The sequence below is a fragment of the Periplaneta americana genome, chromosome 16 (genome assembly GCF_040183065.1).
Source record: "Periplaneta americana isolate PAMFEO1 chromosome 16, P.americana_PAMFEO1_priV1, whole genome shotgun sequence".
Taxonomy (NCBI): Eukaryota; Metazoa; Arthropoda; class Insecta; order Blattodea; family Blattidae; genus Periplaneta; species Periplaneta americana.
In genome coordinates, this window is record NC_091132.1 from 136249632 (window position 1) to 136272179 (window position 22548).

The following is a 22548-nucleotide window of genomic DNA, read 5'->3' on the forward strand; positions in this document are numbered from 1 at the left end:
AGTCATACATACATACATACATACATACATACATACATACATACATACATACATACATACACACATAAAATAAGTAATAATCTTGGCCTTCATTGTGTGTTAATTCCAACGAAGCATTAGTCTATAATAAAGCAATGATTAATGTGAAGTGTTGATTTATTATTTCATTAATCAGAAGCTTCTCAGGTATCGACGTGTTTCCCCGAAGAAACAAGAACGACGTTGGAAGTTGAGGCGAGGGGGGACCATGTCCTGGAAAGCAGGTGGGGCTGTTGACCTACTCGCTGACCGATATTCCTGACCTGGAAGCCGAGGAAGGCTGAAGATGTAGCGCTGCGCCGCCAGAACGAAGAAGCCTGCCGACTCCACCACTGTACTTCGAAGACGTTGCTGTCGACTTCACGGCTGCTTAGGTGAGTCCTACTGCATAACGTGTCGCCCAAAGTTCTCAGTCTAAAATTATCAATTCAATTCGCTGTAGTAATACGTGAAACTCTGAGTTTGTTTGTAACGAAATTGTTTCGCAACACACGTAAATATACGTGTATAATATTTAGAAACAGAAGAGCGTGTTCCACGGCTCATTCTACAGGGCTATATACAAACTCACATGATCGAGGATTTAGTTACCGGTGTACGAGAAGTTATTAAGTAAGGACTAAAAATCATATCAGGTTTCCAGAAGATCATAAACATATTCCGTGTTAGGAAATATTGTTACAGATACAAATTTTGAAATAAAACAAAATGACATGGAAAAACATGAAACTAAATAACAGCTTCTTAAGGGGTTAGGTACAGCTTACAGCAGTAAAAGTTTCGGAAATATTCTACATTTTTTTTCCTTCATGACTGTATCTTGTACAATAATGAAAATTGGTATGTTTAAAACACTGTCCTTGTGCTATATGAAAAAAAAAAGTTTTACGATTAAAAAAAATATTAATATCTTTTTTCAAAATTCAAAACAGTGGTAGTTCACTGTAAAGTAATGAAGCTTTTCCCTCATAACTCATAAACTTGTTAACTTTTTCATGTTCTCTCTCTTTTATTTTATTGCTGAAACTCATGTTTCAACTACATTCCTTAATAAATAACATTTTTTTTTATTTTGTGTTACAAGAAAATACTGATATTTGACCATTTTTAAGTGAATTTATTTTTTATCAGACAATTTATCAAAGGTAGAGAAGTGATTTTGCATCGTACTGTACTGTAGATATGACATACATAAATGCACACAAAAAATTTCATTATAGAATGTTGAATAGTTTTTTTTTATTTATGAGGGAAGCGCTTCATCACTCCACAGTGAACTGCCACCATTATGAATATTAAAAAAAATGTATATATATATATATATATATATATATATATTATCATATAGCAGAAGGACAGTGTTTCACACATACCAATTTTCATTATTGTACAAGATACAGTAATGGAGGAAAAAATGTTGAATATTTCCAAAATTTTACTGCTTTAAGCTGTACCTAACCTCTTAAGGATCCCAGGCATTAAATTCCGTCCACAACAACATCAAACAAAATGTATGAGTTCTTGGATGAGTTAATTCGTTAATTTGATTAGTGGTTCAAACTATAGTTTGAGCAGTAGTATATTTTCACGCTCTTCGCAAGAGTGGCTGGGAAAATAGAAATTATGGTGCATGTATAAGAATGGCTTTTTAATAACGTAAACATTCACAATAGTAATATGCGTTACAAGAGCGGTATGTTGACGTTTTCATGTTCGAGGAAAAGATTGAAAAAGCGAAACGTAGTAAAGTCTACTACTCCACGAAACTTATTGCATTCCTGATACAAGTAATATTAAGGAAGCCGTGAAAAAATCAACGAGATTCCAGATGCCGATGTTATTACTGCAATATGTTATATAAATAATATTGTTAAAATATTAAAATGAAAAATAAATCATTACATAACCTTACCGTTTGTTTTAAGTTCGCATTTATAGACGGGGGGAAAAAAAAGACAGACGTATATCACGACCTGCTGGAGTATAGTAAACACAGAAAACATTTTACAGCAACAGTGTTGAAGAAAGATATTTTGGTGCTCCGAAGTTGGCGTCATTAAACAGAAACCAATATGGAGATTTCATTGCAACTAATTAGAAATTCGTCCTTCAGGTATGTAATAAACGATCTTCGCACAAAATAATGTACGATACACGAGCGGTATGTTTGTTTTCATGTTCTCGGAAATTAAAAAAGCTCAACTACGTTTCGCTTTTCCAATCTTTTCCTCGACCACGAAAACGTCAACATACCACTCTTGTAACGCATATTACTATTAATGCTCAAACTACAAAATAGGTACCACTTCTTAACTTACCGGTAGCGCAATTAGAAACAAGTATAACGAACTCATCAGAAGTAGCTTTTGTTTGTGTAAGGCCCGATTGTATAAACCATTTAATCTTAGATCAGAGGTTAAATTGATCCTTGTTTCAGCTGAACTTGGAATTTTGTGTTGTATAAAGTCTAATCTGAGATTAATTTGTCTCAAACTAAAGTCAACTTTGACTGAAGAAATTTCTCCGATTAAGTTAGATGATCCAAGTTCAGTTATTTCTTTTCTGTTTGAAATATACGAGTGACAGATTGTGCAAATAAAATATCCATTATTATTAATATTAATAGATATGTTAGGTACATTTATATATATTTCTTTCAATTTCTTGCCTTAATACACAAACAATCTTATATTTTATAAGGCTCTATCGTGTTCAGCATTATCAAATAACATAACCTATAATTATATTATGTTTATAACAACCATTAATTATTAATGGATATGATAGGTACATTCATAAATGTTCAATTAACTGTATTACTAAACGAAAATTGTCGTTTTATAAAGCTTTATTATGTTTAGCAGTATCAAACGCCATAACATGATAACAACTTGGAGAACAGTCAACCTTCTTCTTATTGTCCGCCATTATTTACATTACACAAAAAAAAAAAACAGTGTCTGCAACAGAGTGTATGGAAAGTCGCCAAAAAGTAGTTGCAAAGTCGCTAGATTTCTCATTATCAACAAAGAAAGCTTACATTTTGTCACTATGGGGTGCTAAAAAGGTCACTAAATCCCTATTTAAGCAATATAAAAGTTAAAAGAAATTGTTGTTGAAAAAGAGTTAAAGTCGCTAGATTGGCAACACTCAACAAACCTGTATAACATGGTCCGCGCATCACGTATTTCACCTGTTTATGCGATGTTGCCAAATCCTTTTCACGTGAACTTAGATTGCATTTGAACCAAGGTAATTTGATCGCAGAAAAGTTTTATACAATAGAAGAAGTGTCTGAACTCGGTTCACTTTTCGATCTTCGATCAAAGTTGATCTTTAGTCAGGGAGTTTTATACAATTGGGCCTAAGTGGTTTAAAATCTTTGGCAGCCTAATGCATCGGACACACTGTAGGCTATGTTTCGTCCCGGGACTACAGTCGCGCTCAAACTTCCTGACGTTTCGCGAGCGCCAAGTAACATGCAAGCGCGACGTTGTCATAACTACACTCTCTGTCTCTGTCTCTCAGCGGCAGTAGTTTTAAACCTGTGGAGCGCGACCCTTTTCCTGAAATTGGTTTGATAGGGAGATGCAGAAGACTTAATAATAATAATAATAATAATAATAATAATAATAATAATAATAATAATAAAGAGGTAAAAGGTAAAAAAGGTAAAGGTATCCCCGTAACATGCCATGAAGGCACTTGGGGGGCATGGAGGTAGAGCCCCATGCTTTCCATGACCTCGGCACTAGAATGAGGTGGTGTGGTCGGCACCACGCTCTGACCGCCTTTTACCCCCGGGAAAGACCCGGTACTCAATTTTATAGAAGGCTGAGTGAACCTTGGGCCGTTCTGAAAGTTTGGCAACGAGAAAAAATCCTGTCACCACCTGGGATCGAACCCCGGACCTTCCAGTCCGCAGCCAGCTGCTCTACCAACTGAGCTACCCGGCCGCCAATAATAATTAATAATAATAATAATAATAATAATAATAATAATAATAATAATAGCCTAGTAGTAATAAATATTATCATCAGATTGCATCGAATGAAATTAAAAATTAAGTCACAAAATATAGAAAAATTAGTTGAGTCAGACGTAAATGATCATAGTCGCTGAGTTTATATCAGTTTGTGTAATACTGGATGTTCATTTCAAAGTGTGTCATGACGTCACTGTTGTGAGTCAGCGATTTGAAGCGAGTTTCAGCTTTTATGTCAGAGAAGTTGCCTATTAATCAAGGCATTCAATCTGAACTTGAGAACGTGTACGGTATAACTTGAACGTCGTAGCAACAGATGGCGGTCTGTACTGTCTGTGTGCTACCATAACCTCTTTCGAACTGTTTTTTGCGCGGGCAAGTCGTACGCAGGTATTTGTTATCATCGGTTGCGTACGGCAACATTCCACAATACAAATCAAATGCTCCATGTCCATGTTAACCGTCGAAGTTAATGTCAACAAATACGTAAGAAATCGTCTTAACCCTCTCCCCATATCCCGACAGTAAGAAAAAACCCACCTCAGTACATGTTTCCAAACAGTTCACATTCCTGCCACTACCGGCGTTACCGTACATATCAGTAAGTACTCTTCAGAATGAACACCATACTTGCTATGCAACTTCTCTGACATATAGGTAATACACCTCTGCGGAAGTGTAGGAAGATTGAATTCTCTAGGCTCATCGACTAGCCATATGACGGCATACAGCGAGCCATGACATACTTTGAACTGAACACGTAGTAGTTTTGAATAATTTCAAGGACGGTGTCGTGTATAATTCCTGGGGTAGCTCAGTCGGAAGAGCGTTCGCGCGCTAAGCGAAGAGTCCAGGGATCGTTACCCGGCTCCGGAACAATTTTTCCTTGAAATTATTCAAACCTGCTTTACAGGGAGCTACTACCTGAAAGCCAGATTTGTATAATACATTCGTTACTGGAGGTACGTTAACAGAAAGCCACAATTTAAGTCACACAAGTATTTGTGTGCACTCATAGTTGAGTTCTGGCGTCTTGTCAGCTCAGTTGAGTAGTGTGGATACAAAGGAAAAATTGTGACGGTGTCGTGTATAGTTCCCGGGGTAGCTCAGTCGGAAGAGCGTTCGCGCTCTAAGCGAAGGGTCCCGGGATCGATACCCGGCTCCGGAACAATTTTTCCTTGATATTATTCAAACCTGCTTTACAGGGAGCTACTACCTGAAAGCAAGATTTGTATAACCCAGTAGTTTTACTTTTATTAGGGTTAATAAAGTTGTCTAATAACACAAAGGCGCAGTGTGATAAAATACATTGAATGATAGGCTTAATTTGAAATAGCCCCATCATATTACATTAAAAGAGATGTAGCTCTTCACTCCGCCGTTTCTCTCTCCCTTTTAAGGTTTTTCTTTCTTCTTTCCCCGACAGCTTTTTACTCAAATACACAGGAGTTTTTTCTGGCAGAAGCGTAGTGCGTATCATGTATTTCAATGAAGGAAAATGCTAAAGGATACTGTATATAAGTCAAAATTAGTATACCCGCCTAATACGCGGTTTACACGCGGTACCTTGAACATCGTCTTATTGGGTTTTACTGTATTAATACATAAAATTGGTACCACTGGGTGTAGAAATGTGATTTTTATTTCTTTGTGTTCAGAAAATATTAAACATTCATTACATATACATGCAGGGTCCCTACAACATACCAATTTTTCGAGCGCACTTGTTATTCGATTTTGAGACTTTCTAAGCGGCGAGTATGCGGCAGTCTGCGTGCCCATATGTTGCAACGCAGCACTGTATTGGCTATCGCCGATAAGCGAACACACCTGCAAACATCAGGAGGTTTGAGCGCGACTGTAATGTCCGATGCAGTAGGCCTATGCTGCAGCCTTATAACTAGAGAGCGGATTTTTATGTGCTAAAAATTTAAATATATTTATTTTTTATGTGCTAAAAAGTATAAAAATATTTGCTAAAAAAATTTTTAAGTATGACAAAAATACATTACTTAGCTTGGAAAAAAAAATGTTACTATGTACTCACCAACCACACTTGAGTGCTAGTAGTTGGCCGAGAATTGCGGTGTTCAACAAAGGTCATCTCCAAATTCTCCATCACAAATGCATGCCGATTATCTCTGACAACGACTTATACTGTGAAAACGATCTTTCCACATCACAGGACGTCAGACGTGCATATTTAAAAAGAGGAATGTCACAAACACAAACACCGTCAGTTTCACCTACAGGGACATCCTCCAATACTTGAGCAACATCACACATTTTTTTATATCCACTGTTTTTCCCAAACACATTCTGGAATTTGTCCCTTAGTACTTGTACTTCTGAACCTGGTAGCGAGTCTAGTTTAATTTAAACGGCACGCACCTCCCTGTTTCGGATACCAGGTTTTTGGATGTTTCGAGTTTTTTTATGCTGTCACACAAAAAGCTTAGATTTGCTAATAGGAAAACCAAATCGTTTTTTAAATAACCATCTTTCAGTATATGTTGAAGGATACCGATTGATGAAGCCCGATAACAGGGAATCACAACAAGACGTATTGCCTTACTTGATGGACATGAGCGAGAGGGGAGAGATTTGTTTAAATTAAATAATATTCATTCCTGAGCTCTTATCTGTTGTGTTTCACAAACAAAGCGTGGAACGAAATCATCTTCAGCAACAATAAACATTCCTAATTATGTGTTGCAAAATCTCTCCTTGTCCATGTTAATTTATTCTCTAATAATAACACTGATATGCTGCCTAGCAGTTCTCAGAAGTTGAGGCGATACTATTACACAAATGGATGACGGATACACCACACAGCGCTTAGAAACACGAAGCAACCAAGAATTCTTAAAAAGATTACGTACTTTTGAGGGACATAATTGATTTAGTTTTAAAATGTTTAAAAGTTCTTGTAAAAATTATTTAAGTAAAAAAAAAAACTCCAAGATTTATGTGTTTATAATAGATTTCCTTAAAATATGTATTTACATAATTTTTTTTTGTGAAAATATGTGTTTTTATGTGAAATAAAATTGGGGTTTTAAACTTGAAACTTCATGTTCGGAATTTTTAACTTTGTTAATTGTGTTTTATCACACGCAAAAATAATATTTAATCACATAGAAATAGAAATCCGCTCCTTACTTATAACAATATTACTTGTAATCATCGTCATATCGGACGGTCCGAGACAAAACCGTCCTGTCCTTGACAGAATGTCCGATACAGTATGCCTTAATGTACGTTAGCTTTATTAAAAATCAGGAGTAAAGACTACAGTAATGGTTTCGAAACCGTCCTTAGGGCTGTCTTTGGCGTTAAAGCTATCTCACAAGGGCGCCCTCAATCTTCTAGAAGTTTCTTAATTATTTTGCTTAATGCACTCGTGTAGACACTTTGACACGGAAAATGGTCGCTTTCCTGTAGCGTGAATTTGTCAGTCGTTTGTGTTAACGCGAGATTCAGACGGGGAAATATTAAGCATCGAGGTCCGAGGATGAAGTCAAATCGTAGCAGCGACGTATCTGTATGTCACGATACGACATATTCCCTACCAAGCCTCTATGGCTTAGCGATAGAGCTCTTTCTTCTCGTTACAAAGACTGGGCTTCGAATCATTCTATGTAAAACGGAGGCGTACATGGTGATTCCTGAGCTATTCCGAGGTGGAACTTTGTCTCCGAACAGAGACCAATTTCCGTGTCGAAGAATGTACAGATACGGAATTGAAATTTGGAGCGAGTCTTGATGGGAGTCCACCTGAGGCAGGCAACAATTTCGCACAGCTGTCCACAAGTAGCATGTGAAGAGGGGATCTTGTTTACTGCACATACGCAATGTGTTGTAAACGAAACCCTAAATCATATATGTAACAGATAACTCATCTATGTGTTAAAATCGGCAGCACTTTGAAGAGAACAACCGCCAGAATCGCCACCCCTCCGCCGTAAACGAACAGGAGATGGCAGTACAGTCGCTAATGCAATTCAAATGGGAATTATGACGTGACTCCTTAAGTAACAACTAGATGGCAGCATAGTAAACCTGACAAAAGTTGTTACCGTCAAAGCCTATAAGGCCGAGCTATCTGGGTATATATGATTTAGGGCGAAACTTAAACAATAAGGGAGCTCCAAATTTTATTTCCGTATCTATACATACGTACCCCTATACATTTTTCCCTTTAGATGTCATTGGAAACATATTGCTACAGCAATAACATTAATAGTTTAATGTCTGCTGTTGGGACATATGTGTATAAGATGTCAGGCTCTAACTTCTTAATAGCCCCCGGCGTAGCTCAGGCAGCTCAGGCGCTTCCCTGCGGATCTGGAGTTGCACTCGGGCGTGGCTTCGATTCCCGCTTGTGCTGATTGCCTGATTGGATTTCTTCCGAAGTTTTCCCCAACTGTAAGGCGAATGTCAGGTAATCTATGGCGAATCCTCGTTCTGATCACGCCAAATACCATCTCGCTATCACCAATTCCATCGACGCTAAATAACCGAGTAGTTGAGACAGCGTCGTTAAATAACCAACTAAAAGACTTCTTAGTAAGTGGAACTTTTAGGTACCGGAACTTATTTCTCTTGATCTAGGGATGCCGTGAAAATAATGTAGAAACGATAAGGCCGCTATAAATCGAGGAATTTTATACAATCTCGAGAATACGGCCTTGTTTCATTCTTTGGATTATTTTATTTTCCGAAATCAGGGTAATAATAACGAAGCAACATTGTATTATATGGATGCTTCATTTATGTTCTCGTAAATTTATAAAGCTATACTTGTCATATTCTCTCAAGTTATCATATCTGAAGACCCAGTTACCGGCGTCTACTTTCAGGGTTTCTACGTATATTTGCTTTGTACGCTGCAATATAATTGTCATTCATTTCTATAGCGGTGAAAGAGATCATTGTGAAAAGATATGGTGGAATAATGATTGTGAAAATAGCAATCCGTAGGAGGTACAGCTTTCTTGTTTTATATTTACGAATTAATAGAACAAATAAATTATAATTTCGATTAGCTTCTATTACTTTTCTCATACAGACAAGACTTTTTTTGCTCGGTTCTTTGATCTGCATTGGTTAATTATTAATCGATGGTGACAATGATAATGATAACGATGATAATAATGGTAATAATAATGATATTAATAGTGTTAAAGCCAATTTATCTTAAATGGTAGCATTTGCTACAGATTCAGAAGTTTTAGGTCCAATTTATCAATAGGAAATTAAAGATAGTCTTGTGTTTTGTGTCGGTTTGTTCTGCGTTATCTCGCGGCATTTCTATTTTATTTTTCTTGTGCAATTACAATACAGTATGGTATAATCAAGTGGGGTGGAGTAGCATCATCTGTACTTAATCCATTAATTTTATTACACAGAAGATTAATACAAATTTGTCTAACCAAAAATATGAATTACCCAACAAACTTAATTTATACAGATTTTAAAGTACTAACTAATGAAGAAATTTATAAATATAGTTTACTAACTTACTACGACAGAAATCAAATAAAACATAAATCTAATCGACATGAATATCGTACTCGAAGACAAAAGTCTACTTTCCCATTAATTGAGCCTAAATGTCATACAAGTGCAGCTCTTAAACATGGTGCTAGTTTTGGTCCAAGACTTTATAATAAAATTACAAACCACTCTCCAAATTTGAAATATTTTAGAATTGAGGCTTTTAAAAAATTATCAAATTATTCAAGATTAGAGAGCGGAATTTTAGGCCCTAAAAAGTGGCATTTTAGGCGCCTAAAATAGGCTCTTAAACTCCTTTATTTAGGCTCTATAAAATAAAAAATAGGCTTTTTTTTGTTAAAGAATGTCACTAATATAAGAATGTTTTTCATTCATCAATCACTTCTCCATAGTTTGCTTCACAGTAGATGATCAGCACCTATTGTGGCTATTGTGTCGCTCACTGCTGTACTTACAAATGGTGAGAAAAAAGAAGGGGTTGTTATCTGTGTTGGAATGTAAGAGAATGCTTATTCGGGTACAACCCAGAGAGTTTGTGTTGAATTGCTGACAGAGGAAGATATAATAATAATAATAATAATAATAATAATAATAATAATAATAATAACAATAACAATAATTTGTCGCGCAGGAGTTCTTTCATGTGCCAGTAAATCTACTGACATGAGCCTGTAGCATTTAAGCACACTTAAATGTCATTGACCTGGGCCGGGATTGAACTCGCAACCTCGAGCACAGAAGACCAGCGCTATACCGACTACACCACCCAGGCCGATTGAAAGTTGGAATTTTAGGATTGAAATATTGTAAGAATTAGAAGGGGTGGCCCGGAGATACTTATCTATTGTGTTGTTCACTGTTAGGAAGGAGTTGTTATCCGTCTTGGAATGTGAACGGTACAGGATGTTAAGAAAAATAATAAACAGTTACGAAAAAGGTGCAAAAATTTAAAAAAAAAACTTAAAAATTGGCACTAACGTCGAAATAGGCACTTTAGGCGCTATGAAACCCCTTTATTTATACCTATATTCGCTTGAAAAATGTAATTATTAAATCTCAAGCCTGTATGTATCAAGGAAAAAAATAGGTTTTTGCCTAAATTCTGCTCTCTATTCATGATATATAATATTAACAAATGTGTGTATTTTTTATGTTTTTATTTCTGTTGACTATATTTGTGTTTTCATTGAATATCATTGGCTTCTATCTGATTGTTAATTTATATATTAAATGTGTTTTTTCTCTATTTTTCTCTTTCTTCTTTTTTTTTTTTGTTTCGCTCTTGTGTTTTATTTATTGGTTTGAATTAAGTTACTTATTGTATTTAGTAAACTCTCCTTGTAAATTTTATGTTATTGGATAAGACCTCATCGTACACGAGCCTGGCTCTTACGGTAGTGGCTAGAAACATTTTTGTTTTGTAATTTTAATTTGTACTCGCTAGCTAGCTAGTTAGTTAAATAAAAAAATAGTGGAAGATAAAAGTGTTTTAAACAAGTTTAAAACTTAATGATAGATATTTCTTTGCCTATATAATATTTGGTTAATAAATGAAATTTGAAACTGTTCAATAATTGTAACGAATAGCCAATAGTTGTTAGCGTTAAATAAATTATCATGTAGGCCCTACGACATAGGAAATAATAATCTCATAAGCCAGAACCAGAAGTCCGTCCATTTGTGAATGTCTAGTGTAGGTTAATTTATCCTTACAAACATAAGTGTAAAGAAGCAACGAACCCAATTTAATTAGATAATGGTGTTGGTAACATTGATGTTGATGATGACTATAGTGGTGATGATGATTATTTTTTATTTACTGTAACCTTTGTTCAGATGGTTAATTAGCTATGCATACTTGAAAACGAAGTACTGGTGTCTCGTAAAGTAGAACAGCAGTTAGAAATATGTGGTCAAAACATTAGATGGAAGTGTTACAGGTCGAAAAGGTTCACTTGCTGCACAACAGGTCCATGACATATGTTTTCGGTATGTACATAGTGCTCCAGACAGTCTTTGTCTGTAACTTCAAAAACATTAACCCTAGGAAAGTTATGTTTGCAGATCGATGTAGACCTACTTTATTGTAGATGAGGAGAAGAGAAGAATATTTATGTGTTATATACACATTCTTTAAAGTTATGGTACATAATGCCATTTTTAAATAAAACATAACCATTTTCTGTTTTGCGCTAAAAGATAATATTTCACGAAATACATAGTTGTTTGAATCACGATTATATCTTCATTATGCTTGAAGTTACAAAGGTGTGACATTTCACAATAGTTAGTGTCGATGGAATTGGTGCTAATAAGATAGTATTTTAGCTCGATGATCAGGCATTTGCCATAGATTACCTTACATTCTCTTTACGATTGAGAAAAATCTCGGAAAAAACCGAACCACATAGTCAGCCCAAGCGGGAATCTAACCAGGTCCGAGCTCAGCTCCAGATCATCAGGCAAACGCGCATGCCGCCTGAGCTACGTCGGTGGTTTCAAAATAATTGTTAATGATGCAATAGTTATGATTATATTATGGTTCCATACCAGTGTTTTGACCTTCACCCGCGAGACGTCAGTATTTGGATTTTTTCCCCAATGGGAACAGTTTTCCCTGTATATTTCAACAAATGGGATTTTATTCTGCGCGGATGTACCGTTCTTGCAAGTTATCTTGAACCTTACATCCCCTAAGTCTGTCTTTGGAACTGCTCGGTACGGCGTGTACTCATCAACGTAACGACACGGCAAGGATGCCCCTCCCTCGGGTAACGTGACTCTTCAGAAAACGTTGGTTCTTTTACCTTACGGCTCTCTACTGTAAAAGAACTTTGTTCAATACAGACGTTATCTTCTCTCGATACTCCGGTTTTGAGAGGAGAACATAGTTTCGTAGCAAGTTTTAATTAACCTGTAATGAGTAAGTATTTATAATCGTGTGTACACTCCTCTCTCATCCGGGATGGGGACCGGCAATGGCGGAGTTACTACAGCTACTTCTATACATTATATAGGCCTACATGACTTACACCTTCAGCTAATATGTACATATTCTTATAACATTATTTTACAGGCTTATTATTTGAATTTACATTAATTTACAATTATACACAATCCATATCCCTATCATTGCTGCCATCATCGCTTGGTCCAAAATTAATTATTTCGTCAATGGCATCATCCATTCGGAATTATCTTCTTAATCGTAAGTTACTACTTTCTGAACACGATAGAATTCTTCGATTGTATCCCGAATAACATGTTGATCGAAGTCGTCCACTTCAACTTTACACACGTCTAATTCTGGAATGAAATAATATGTTTAGTAGAACTATAAGAAAATAATAACTTGCAACAGTAATTCATTATGTCGCTCTCAATACACACACTATTGTGCATAACTATTATAGCAATAATTTCTAAACATTACATACCTATTCTTTCCCAGAGTAGTGTGAGGTTCATTCGGTTATAATTCAATATTATTTTAATTCTCTTCACGGAACTAATACTTTTGCCAGAGTATTTATCCGCTCTCTCATATTCTTTAGCAAGAGGTTCCAGCAAATATTTGTTTAATTTTTCCTCCTCGCAACGTTTGATTTTATTATATTTGCGATAATTTCTCTTTCTCGGCTATGGATAACAGCGTTACTTTTTCTCCGCGGTGCGTGGTATGATTTTCCCATAATTACTACCCTGTGGTTGCTGCTCCATGGTAACACTACTGATACGCAGTGAAGGAAATAGTTCTGTTTCTTGACAAGAGATTATGATGCGGAACATGCGCAAACAACTCAGTTGGCTCCACCCACCTTACGCGCTTCCTTCCCTCTGCCCCTCTTTCCCCGCTTAGGAGGTTCAAGATAACTTCCAATAACAGTATTCCTACACAATCTGTTATAAAAATAAAGGTGCAAAACAAACGAGAAAAACCATTGAAAAATCCATAGTAATACTTGTGGCGGACAAGGTCGTGGTTGGGGTTTTTCGGGGTTCTCCCGTTTCCCCATATTATAAATTACATCATTCCATAGCATTCCCCAAACGACAGCCTGGTTACGCACGGAGGAGGCTGGCCTAGGGAAGAGTGGGGTTGGCTGCTCAAATCTTTGTGTAGCCCGTAGAGATCTGCACGAACCGAAATTCTTAGGCCCGGTCCGACCTGGCCCGATCGGAACCAAACTTGAACCCGACCCGAAACTCGATATTAGCTTAATTATTACCACCCGAATTCGACCCGATGCCTCAGATTAGCTTAGGAAAACACGGAGAAGTACAGAATCAAAACAGTGGGCGTAGGAACAAAATTACATACTGATTTATTTCGCTACTGTCAGCAGGCTAGCAGATAAATCAGAGGCCAGGAACCACAGAGATTATCTAGCCTATAGCTCCAGTAGAAGCATGAGAAAGAGTAATCTCCCAGTCTTCCAGGTAAAACAAATAATAATATAAAATGCTCTGTGTGTATGACAGAGTAGAAACGAAATCCGAAATCGAACCAAACCAGTACTTAGGATATCGGTAGTCTACTATCTTGGATGGGTACCGGATGAACATCTAATTGTGCTTACATTAAAATCTTCGTATCATTTTAATTAGCAGGTAATTCGAGGAAAAAAATGGTTTGCATTTCTTTAAGGCCCGAGCTCGGCCCGAACCCAACAAGCATAAGTGAATTTCAACCTGAACCCGGCCCATGGGCTGGGCCGAGCCTAGGCCCGCGGGCTTGACCCGAACCCGTGCAGACATTTAGTGACCAGCCGACGTGAGATGGGAAAGCAGTGCTGGGTCGTAGTATTTTCATCCTGAAATGTCATTCCATTCCAAGAGTATAACAATGTACTTTCTATGCGTATGATTATTATTTTGTTTTTCTCGGTAAGGACAGGAGGTAAGGTACCCCTTCGAGTATCGATATCGATAATGAGGATACTAATACTAACTAATAATAATAATAATAATAATAATAATACGAGTAATAATTTTATTAGGATTTTCCTGCTTCAGTAGTTATCCTTCACCCAAAGAAATTTTGCTCTTCCACAAATCTCTATCCTCAGCATCATCACCAGTAAGATTTCTTCTAGTCATACTCCTTCTGACGCCATCCATCAATTGTTCTCTTGGTTTTCTCTTTTTCTCCTCCCCTCTGCAGTCTACTCCAGCGTTATCTTCGGTATTCTTCCATTTTTCATCCTCTTCACATGTCCAAACCATTTTAATCTCATTTCTTCAATTACTTCAATAACATTTATTTTTTACCTCCATAATTTCTTTAATTCTTTGATTTCTAATTTTTTCTCATCTTGATTTTCTTGCTACTCTCTGCCAGAATCCCATTTCAGTGGACAGTAATTTGCTTTCATGTATTCTGTATAATAATAATAATAATAATAATAATAATAATAATAATAATAATAATAATAATAATACGAGTAATAATTTTATTAGGATTTTTCTGCTACAGTAGTTATCCTTCACCCAAAGAAATTTTGCTCTTCTACATATCTCTATCCTCAGCATTGTCATCAGTAAGATCTCTTCTTCTAGTCATACTTATTTTGATGCCATCCATCCATTGTTCTCTTGATTTTCTCTTTTTCTTCTCTCCTCCGCAGTCTACTCCAGCTTTATCTTCGGTATTCTTCCATTTTTCATCCTCTTCACGTGTCCAAAATATTTTAATCTCATTTCTTCAATTACATCATTAACGTTCTTTTCTACCCCCATAATTTCTTTAATTCTTTGATTTCTAATTTTTTCCCTTCTTAATTTTCTTGCTACTCTCTGCCAGAATCCCATTTCAGTGGACAGTAATTTGGTTTCATGTATTCTGTATAATAATAATAATAATAATAATAATAATAATAATAATAATAATAATAATAATAATAATAATAATAATGTAGCAATTCTGCCAAACATAAACCTAATTTATAGAGAGATTAATTTTTGGTCCTACAGAATTATCTGTGATAGTTACCATTTGTTATTAACAGAGAAAAATTCGCTCTGCCGCCGAGGATCGAACCCGATCTTCCATTTCTACGCACTGGGCGCTCTAACTACTGAGCTACGCCGCAGTTCAACCCATCGCACTTTCTCCTTTGGTTCTTTTCCTTAGTGGCCTTACTTGTTCGACTTATATATGGTGACGTAATATTTTAAGTCAACAGTCGGTGCGGTGGGTTGAACTTCGGCGTAGCTCAGTGGTCAGAGCGCCCAGTGCGTAGAACTGGGAGAGCCGAGTTCGATCCTCGGCGCCGGAGCGAATTTTTCTCCTTTAACAATAAATGATAACATAATTGCCACTCAATCAACAAAAATAAAGAAATACGCAGAACTTTCTCAAGATATGAAAACTGCAACATATAATTCTCCATCCAATCGTATTTTTTACGGCAGGATTCATCCTATACACTATTACTAAGCAGCTGTACCAGTTGGAAATATTCCACGGAACTCTATTTCTTCAGAAAGTTATTTTGGAAACTTGCCACATTATTGGCACATTTTTATTTCTCTCGGAACAGTAAATTTGGCAATATACACGATTATGTACCCGTAGGGGAAACTATCCTAAATTACATACAGTAAGTACCATAAGAAAAAAGTGTTGTTGGTGGTGTGTTTCTTCATAAATAGAAAATATTTTTACACATATAAATATTACACATTACTTTTACTATGGCACAGTTAAAAACAGAATACTTTACATTAGGTGTCCTCTATACAGCTTTTTAAAAAATTGTCGACAAGTATCATTATCATTATTATTATTATTATTATTATTATTATTATATTATTATTTCTTATTATAACCACTACAGATTGTCATAGACAAATAGTACCATGATACAACAGATATAAAATAAATGCAGAGACTTCTTCAGTTACAAGCCGGAGCCATACGTCGGCAACACTGTAATTAACTGTCAAGAGGAGGCCTAAGATACAGAACATGTTTTTGTGATAATGCCGATTTTCAATGTAAATTAATGTTACAATATAAGTGTGTGTCGATGGAATTATGTTCGCGGTCGTATCAAACGTTAATTGTTGATATATTATAAACTAAATGCGTGTTGGCGTTAAAAACAAGACAATAAATGAAAATATAGCTGCAGTATTTGGCAATTTTTACGGTTATTAATAATGACAAAGTAATTGACAATATTCTTATAAATATTAAATATTGCATACATTACATTTTTATAGGTTTACTTATGGTTTGTGGTGTATCAGAATTATAGCAAAATTGTTGGGTCTCGCCTGCTATATCAATAAAGTTACACCGTTGATTTTGAAGTTCATTGTAAACAGCTGTTTTGTGGTCCCGTAAAATGTAAATGTTGCAGTTTTGTTGAAGATTCGGAATGCTTGCTATACGCCAGAACTACCTATAATTTGTAGATGCATACACTCAATTTGTTGGTTTCAAGGTTTGTTTATTAATATTATTTATTTTGCAATAAATCAGTTATAAACATGTTTCTTTTCACTTCGCATTTACAGGATTTAAAGTTCACGGAGTTTATGCTAATTGGCACACACTTAATAGATAATGATGTGTTTTGTTACGTATTATGTTGAAGGTATGTTTCTTCATTTTTCCATAGATCCTTATACTTGGCCTAACTGTATTTACATCCTCATACTTTATTATAATATGTCAGTAGTTTCCTCTGTTTACATTTCTATTTTATTTGCATAATTTACACTCTTAGCTTGTTTTCTGTAGTTATATTTATTTAAAATTATATTTTAAAAAGTTTATAACAAATAACTTAGAATAACAGTATTGTTATGGTGACTGGCCAGGTTCAAGCTAATACTGGCTTCCTGGGCATCTGAAATATTTATAGAAAAGCACGACAGATAATCACATGAAATTAAAATGTATATGATATCCTAGATCTTTCATGTCAGAGGTGAAACAACATAAAACGGCAAATCACTGTCAATTTACTAGCCACAAATTTGTTAATTGAATGTAACTTAAGAATACTGAGTAGGAACTTACCGTCTTTATTGCATTATTGATTATATTATTTTCAGTACAAGGAATATATTTTGTATTTATTTACTTATTTACCTTTGTACTATCAATAAAAACATGTTTTTTGTAATTATTTTAAGTGGCAGTCTTTGTATGTAAGTAGCCTACTTACGCCGTATTTTGAAGTATAGCTAATTAATTGCAATAAAACACATTTTAGAGTCCGTAATAATTTACATCACTACTCTGAATCTTGATCTTACTTTTGTGCATAAAGTAATATTGAAAAAATACACGTTACGTACAACGAAAGCAATGAGCAACCACAATTACATCAATATCACTTTATAATCTCCCGCTTCCACTCAGCGTTGCCAAACCTACCCATGCTCCGGCTTATGTAAATCCTTGAGGATTAATGAAATATATTTATGTTGTTACAGTGAAAAATAACAAATTGAAGCACATAACAAATTGAAATAGACTGAAACACATAACAAACTGAAATAGATTGAAACACATAAATGAAAAAATGAAAAATGAAAATGAAAATAGAGATTAGAGCATGAAAACCCAGGAATATTATGGACAATAAAAGATCGATCATACAGGAATGGGTATGTAAGAGTTGTTAATTCATTAAAAAGGTGAATCTGATATAACGTTAATACAAATTAATTTTATTTCCTAGAATGTATCTATCTATAAAATAGAATAAATAAATAAATAAATAAATAAATAAATAAATAAATAAATAAATAAATAAATAAATAATTGATTAAATTGCAATCTTACTCGTGTTAATTATGTAAGCATGTGCTGCTTACAGCTGTTTCGGCGCTACTTGACACCATCCTCAGAGCCTTCTGTGTCTTGGCGTCGTAATTAATTGATTAATAAAAAAGAAAGAAAGGAAGAAAGGAAAAAGAAATAAATAAAGAAAGAAATATTACCTTAAACTCTCCAGCGATATCCTTAATATTTGCGCCGTTTTCAAGACGTTGAATAATACTATATTTACTTTGTGATAAATACTCAGACGTGAACGTTTTTGTGATATGATACCTTACCGGTATACGGGGGCTTAAGTTCTCGTCACAACACTGTTGTACTGTTTTGCTGCTTTCTTTAGACCCAAACGCATTCTACTAAATCGGCGCTAGGCTTTCCCTCCCTTTTCAGGTTAACAGAAGAAAATGTTCAGATGCAGAACAGCACTCCATAAGTTTTTATTCACAAGAACATTAAATTTCTAGATCTAGGGAATAACCTAAAGTGCTATGTTTGTATAATAGTGTATACTCAACGTGTTTGAAATGCATAAAAGTGTAATGATAGCTAGTTAAAAACCGAGCAATTGATGCTACCTCGTAATTGACGAAATTATTATGTGATAAAAATATTATTATAATTATTACTATAATTATGTCATCCGTAAAGGTAGCTCAGACGGTAGGCGCGCTTATCTGTTCAGGCTTGGGTACGATTTCCTTTTGGGTTGATTACTGGTTTTGTTTTTCCCGAGGTTTTTCCCATCATTAAGGCGGTAATTCTATTACGAATGCCCAGTCTTACCTCAACAAATACCATCCCGCTATCACCGATTCTATCAACGCTAAATAAGCTAGTAATTGAAATAGCGCCGTTAAATAACCAACTAAACTATTATTTCGGTATTTATGTCGATCATTATTGAGTGCGCGTGCAGACAAATGACTTACTCTTGTGATGCAATCGAATTCCATCGTAAGGCCATACAGACAACATAAATAAGATATTGTCATTAGAATCAATGGTTCAGATTCTGCTAAGCTAACCGTGGAAAAGAGTCACATGTTGAAATGTGTCGGTTTTAAATTTTTTTTTTTTCGCTTTTCTACCCGTCTTCAACATCCCTACAGTAGACGTAAACACAACACCAACACAAGACAGTCAAATTATGGACGACTTATATAGGCAAGCTATAAAACATTAACGAGAAGTAACCCTGCACTTGAAACAAAATTTTACAGCTACGAGCTAAAGCGTTCACCGTGACCTTGAGAGCGCTGCAGTGTGCTTCCTGCGATTATTTTCAATGTCGAGACAAGCAACTTGTTCCTTGTTCCTGTTTCAGCATTCATTCTGTTTCCGTGGGTTACAGTCTCTCAAATAAATTGTGTATGTCCTAAGATACAATGTCATTTGCTAAATGAGTGGATACGAAATGGGGAGAAACTGTACCTGTTGTAATATATTCCATATACGAATCGAGTGAACGTCAAGCTTGGATAATCTTCTGTGTGATGATCGGTTTACTTCGATTGCTTCTTTTAGTTTGCTCAGAGCGTTTGATTTGCTCCTCCGGGACATTTCAGAGGTTCGTGGGGGAGGAGGGAAGTATGTGAAGTTAAAAAAATAACATTCTTTGTAAGTTCATGAAAATTAATCTTATCATTATTAACGTTGTTAATAAGGGGTTAGGTACAGCTTACAGCAGTAAAATTTTTGGAAATATTCAACATTTTTTTCTTCCATTACTGTATCTTGTACAATAATGAAAATTGGTATGTATAAAATACTGTCCTGCTATATGAAAAAAAAAAAATATTTTTACGATTTAAAAAAATTATTTATATATATTTTTTTAAATTCAAAATGTGCAGTTCACTGTGGAGTGATGAAGCATTTCCCTCATAACTCATAAACTTGTTAACTTTTTCATGTTCTCTCTCTTTTATTTTATTTCTGAAACTTATGTTTACAATATCATGCTCTTTCAACTACATTCCTTAATAAATAATATTTTTTAAATTTTGTGTTGCAAGAAAATACTGATATTTGACCATTTTTTAAAATGAATTTATTTTTTATCAGACAAACTATCAAAGGTAGAGAAGTGATCTTACATCATTTTGTAGATATGACTTGCATAAATACACACAAGAGAATATTGGATAGTTTTTAAATTATGTGGAAAACGCTTCATCACTGCACAGTGAACTGAATTTTGAAAAAAAAAAGTAAACATTTTTTTTTAATTGTAAAAATATTTTTTCATACAGCAGAAGGACAGTGTTTTACACATATTAATTTTCATTATTGTACAATATACAGTAATGGAGGGAAAAAATGTTGAATATTTCCACAATTTTACTGCTGTAAGCTGTACCTAACCCCTTAAATAATATAATGGTTTATGAAATAAATTAAAAACTGAAATGAAGCCAAATTTTCAAACGTGTTTCATATTTCGTGCAAACTATTTGCCTCGTTAGGTGCTTTGCTAAACAGCTCTTTAATGTATTTCAAAACATGAAGAAAAAATTTTGAGTTTTGGTTTTTATTCCTACAGAAAACTACTGTCAGAAACAAGATTTGAGCTTTACAACGTATGTAGAGAACTTCTTTGTCTTTTCTGAAAGTTTCTTTCTAACACTTCCAACATTCCTAGCCATATTGCAAGCATAATTAAATCCAAAGGCAATGATATTGTCACAATATACAGTAAATAAAGAGCAGTCGGTTCTTGCTAATAGCATCTGCAATAGTTTCTGCCTTTTCATTACGGATTTTGACTATTGTCAAGAACTTTTCAGTGGGAGTTTTACCTTCCACAACTCTAAACATTATATGCAACTCCATTTAATTTATCAAAAAATATTTTCAACTGCTAAAACGGAGAACTTTCTATTTTTTTAAATGATTTCTTCAACTTATTTCTCAAAACTTCACCCAAACATATCAGTAGTTCACAGGCTATGTCCTTGCTGCTGTAATTCGTTGTACCACTCTGAGCTTTCCTCTATGTTTTAAAGTCATCATTCAATTTGTCAAGACTACTTTCAATCATACTATCATAAGCGCCAGTGTGAACTTCTTCTTTTACCAAGAAATACAAGCCTCACGAAAATATTTTTAAGCTGTTTAAGTCTCTTTCATTTTCACTCTGTTGAACAATTTGAGCTTCAGTGGGTTTCTTCATAACCTTTCTCATGAAGTTTTCCAATTCTACATTTACAGTGTGAGTTGGAAAGAGTTCATGCTTCACTCATTTCCCATTGTTTTTTTTTAAAGCTGTGAGTGGAACGGTTATGGACACCCCACCTGTCTTCTGTAGAACTTTTGCATCTTTTTAAATGACAGTTTGGCTTACAAGCAAACATTCTCATGGGGGCAGATAAAACAAAGTTTTTTTTTTTTCTCGTAAAACTGTGAGCTATTCCACGTGAGCTAGATGGCGTCATTTAAATTTTTACTGTTAGTGTTACTATAGTATTATTAAATGAATGAAAGTACAGAAAAACGCTACGAACGTATGCACCAATCCAATAATTAAAATGGAAAACAAGTCAACTTCTTTTTTTCTTCTTATCAGTAAACTGAAATATATGACACTAATTTAAAATAAGTTTATTGATTACAATGTACAGTATGACAAGCCACATGTCTAAATTTTTGGTGTATATCTTTTTCTACTGTCTATCAACAATACTTTGTATGGTGACATTGTCCTTTCGACTACACAGGATCTCATGGGAGCAAATTTCATCGCTTCCACGGATGCTGGACCTCAAAGTAGTTTCCCCTTGAAGAACAGCACACACTTTCCTCACTTTGTCAAATCGTGGGTTTCGTTAGAGAATCTTATTTAATTTTGAAAAGCAAGCTGCACCCACAGGTTCTGTAACTTTCATCGAGACAGATACCGACAATGTGTTAATGTCACCGTAATTTAAGTGCACTGTCGGTACAGGCATTTGTAACTCTCGAAGCAATAACATTAAGTTATTTGAATGTCTTGTAGTACAGTCAGATTGTTTATTGTTTCAAGACAGTTTTCTTTCATTGTAAATATAATATAATTGTGTCTTATTTATTAATTGAAGAGTTGAGAACCATAGTGGGCCAAGTGCCATTTACTAAAACCGTAGAAAACGAGAGTTAAAATGAAGTTATTACCATAATTCAATGGAAACATATAGCAAGTAATATAAAGTATACACATTAAAACTAA

General features: G+C 35.0%; 1 protein-coding gene and 1 non-coding gene across 2 annotated transcripts in view; both read left to right on the forward strand.

Moving 5' to 3' along the window:
• Positions 1–228: 228 nt before the first annotated feature.
• Positions 229–22548, forward strand: part of LOC138691249 (YTH domain-containing protein 1-like) — a 99136-nt gene continuing 76816 nt past the window's right edge. The window contains exon 1 of the mRNA XM_069813073.1: positions 229–413. The gene's annotated coding sequence lies outside the window, so the exon portion shown is untranslated. The remainder of the gene's footprint in view (positions 414–22548) is intronic.
• TRNAR-UCU (transfer RNA arginine (anticodon UCU)) lies at positions 5119–5192 on the forward strand. Its single transcript has one exon. It is a non-coding gene; the product is annotated as a tRNA-Arg (tRNA).